This window comes from Penaeus monodon, chromosome 8 (assembly GCF_015228065.2).
Source record: "Penaeus monodon isolate SGIC_2016 chromosome 8, NSTDA_Pmon_1, whole genome shotgun sequence".
In the NCBI taxonomy this organism is placed as follows: Eukaryota; Metazoa; Arthropoda; class Malacostraca; order Decapoda; family Penaeidae; genus Penaeus; species Penaeus monodon.
Genome location: NC_051393.1, coordinates 37,508,900 through 37,512,400, shown reverse-complemented (window position 1 = coordinate 37,512,400; position 3,501 = coordinate 37,508,900). Strand labels below are relative to the sequence as shown.

The 3,501-nt window shown below is 42.3% G+C and overlaps 1 protein-coding gene across 1 annotated transcript in view; it reads right to left on the bottom strand.

Annotated features, from left to right (window-relative positions):
* The window catches only part of LOC119576331 (chromosome partition protein Smc-like), a gene marked incomplete at both ends in the record, with an annotated part of 18,557 nt that overhangs the window by 8,373 nt on the left and 6,683 nt on the right, over positions 1–3,501 (bottom strand).

Sequence of the window (3,501 nt, the reverse complement as noted above, 5' to 3'; positions counted from 1 at the left end):
TACTTCGTATCCGCAGTGATCTGGTGTCCGAAAACAATAGATATAATGGCTGGAGCAGATTTTACTGTAAAAACTTTTTGAATTAAGTTAATATTAAATACGTTTTTTTAATGGCTCAAATAACACATTCTTTAAAGTATTATATTTCAGCGTTTCTAACTGAAGATCTCGAGAATATCTTGAGTTAAGGCAGGCTGTCAACGGAACCGGCAGAAGGCTTGTCTAGGTTGTTATGCGCACGCCATCTCGTAAACACAGCTGGATTAAGCTCGGTCAGAAGGGGAAAATTTCGCAGTATATAAGATAACTGAGTAACAGACGACTCATTAGAGTTTTGAGTAAAAAGACAGAAACGTTTTATGCCAGTTATTTTCGAAGAACACTAAGACATAAACACTGGTTCACACAGCTTGCTTTATAACTTTCTTGTGAACATTGCTTTGTTTAAATGGGAAGTTGTGTTCTTTTGTTACATCTTCTCTTATCTACTCATGGATTACTTATCCCTTTCATATATAAAATATCCTATATGGACAGTTGAACTTTGCTAACTAAGCATGAACGAAATCCAATTCTGTAAAGGCTTTTCTAAATCAATTTCATTTCTTTCTAGATGCAGTGCAAGCAAATGAAGCTGTGACTCAAGTTTCTCAGGCCCAAGAAAAGCTGAAGTTGAGGCCAATGAAGCTATAACTGAAGCTTCTCAGACCCAAGAACAAGCTGAAGTTGAGGCCAATGAAGCGATAACTGAAGCTTCTCAGGCTCAGGAACAAGCTGAAGTTGAGGCCAATGAAGCTATAACTGAAGCTTCTCAGGCTCAGGAACAAGCTGAAGTTGAGGCCAATGAAGCAGTAACTGAAGCTTCTCAGGCTCAAGAACAAGCTGAAGTTGAGGCCAATGAAGCTGTAACTGAAGCTTCTCAGGCTCAAGAACAAGCTGAAGTTGAGGCCAATGAAGCTATAACTGAAGCATCTCAGGCTCAAGAACAAGCTGAAGTTGAGGCCAATGAAGCTGTAACTGAAGCTTCTCAGGCTCAAGAACAAGCTGAAGTTGAAGCCAATGAAGCTGTAACTGAAGCTTCTCAGGCTCAAGAACAAGCTGAAGTTGAAGCCAATGAAGCTGTAACTGAAGCTTCTCAGGCTCAAGAACAAGCTGAAGTTGAAGCCAATGAAGCTGTAACTGAAGCATCTCAGGCTCAAGAACAAGCTGAAGTTGAGGCCAATGAAGCTATAACTGAAGCTTCTCAGGCTCAAGAACAAGCTGAAGTTGAGGCCAATGAAGCTGTAACTGAAGCATCTCAGGCTCAAGAACAAGCTGAAGTTGAAGCCAATGAAGCTGTAACTGAAGCTTCTCAGGCTCAAGAACAAGCTGAAGTTGAAGCCAATGAAGCTGTAACTGAAGCTTCTCAGGCTCAAGAACAAGCTGAAGTTGAAGCCAATGAAGCTGTAACTGAAGCATCTCAGGCTCAGGAACAAGCTGAAGTTGAGGCCAATGAAGCTGTAACTGAAGCATCTCAGGCTCAAGAACAAGCTGAAATTGAGGCCAATGAAGCTGTAACTGAAGCTTCTCAGGCTCAAGAACAAGCTGAAGTTGAAGCCAATGAAACTGTAACTGAAGCTTCTCAGGCTCAAGAACAAGCTGAAGTTGAAGCCAATGAAGCGATAACTGAAGCTTCTCAGGCTCAGGAACAAGCTGAAGTTGAGGCCAATGAAGCTATAACTGAAGCTTCTCAGACTCAGGAACAAGCTGAAGTTGAGGCCAATGAAGCGATAACTGAAGCTTCTCAGGCTCAAGAACAAGCTGAAGTCGAGGCCAATGAAGCTATAACTGAAGCTTCTCAGGCTCAAGAACAAGCTGAAGTTGAGGCCAATGAAGCTGTAACTGAAGCTTCTCAGGCTCAAGAACAAGCTGAAGCTTCTCAAGATGAAATTACTTCAGGCTTATCCCGCAGTGATCTGGTGTCCGAAAACAATAGATATAATGGCTGGAGCAGATTTTACTGTAAAAACTTTCTGAATTAAGTTAATATTAAATACGTTTTTTTAATGGCTCAAATAACACATTCTTTAAAGTATTATATTTCAACGTTTCTAACTGAAGATCTCGAGAATATCTTGAGTTAAGGCAGGCTGTCAACGGAACCGGCAGAAGGCTTGTCTAGGTTGTTATGCGCACGCCATCTCGTAAACACAGCTGGATTAAGCACGGTCAGAAGGGGAAAACTTCGCAGTATATAAGATAACTGAGTAACAGACGACTCATTAGAGTTTTGAGTAAAAAGACAGAAACGTTTTATGCCAGTTATTTTCGAAGAACACTAAGACATAAACACTGGTTCACACAGCTTGCTTTATAACTTTCTTGTGAACATTGCTTTGTTTAAATGGGAAGTTGTGTTCTTTTGTTACATCTTCTCTTATCTACTCATGGATTACTTATCCCTTTCATATATAAAATATCCTATATGGACAGTTGAACTTTGCTAACTAAGCATGAACGAAATCCAATTCTGTAAAGGCTTTTCTAAATCAATTTCATTTCTTTCTAGATGCAGTGCAAGCAAATGAAGCTGTGACTCAAGTTTCTCAGGCCCAAGAACAAGCTGAAGTTGAGGCCAATGAAGCTATAACTGAAGCTTCTCAGGCTCAAGAACAAGCTGAAGTTGAGGCCAATGAAGCTATAACTGAAGCTTCTCAGGCTCAAGAACAAGCTGAAGCTTCTCAAGATGAAATTACTTCAGGCATATCCCGCAGTGATCTGGTAAGGATAAGGATAAGTCCGATATGCGAAGCTTGGCCTCGCCCGGGCTATGCCATGAGGGGAGCCCGGCCTGTGTCGACTAATGCCGACTCGCTCACGTGTGTCAGCTGGTGCTGACTCGGCTGAACCTAGTCCTTACCCGCCGTGGTGCCCAGCCACAGCAGTAACCTCCAGGCGACAATTGCAACTTCTCGCGCCTGGGCGGGGCGCGAACCGCCGACCCCTCGGATGAGAGGCCGACACGTTACCATTGTACTAGCCCGGAGGCTAGTGATCTGGTGTCCGAAAACAATAGATATAATGGCTGGAGCAGATTTTACCGTAAAAACTTTCTGAATTAAGTTAATATTAAATACGTTTTTTAATGGCTCAAATAACACATTCTTTAAAGTATTATATTTCAACGTTTCTAACTGAAGATCTCGAGAATATCTCGAGTTAAGGCAGGCTGTCAACGGAACCGGCAGAAGGCTTGTCTAGGTTGTTATGCGCACGCCATCTCGTAAACACAGCTGGATTAAGCACGGTCAGAAGGGGAAAACTTCGCAGTATATAAGATAACTGAGTAACAGACGACTCATTAGAGCTGAACAAGAACAAGCTGAAGTTGAGGCCAATGAAGCTGTAACTGAAGCTTCTCAGGCTCAAGAACAAGCTGAAGTTGAGGCCAATGAAGCTGTAACTGAAGCTTCTCAGGCTCAGGAACAAGCTGAAGTTGAGGCCAATGAAGCTGTAACTGAA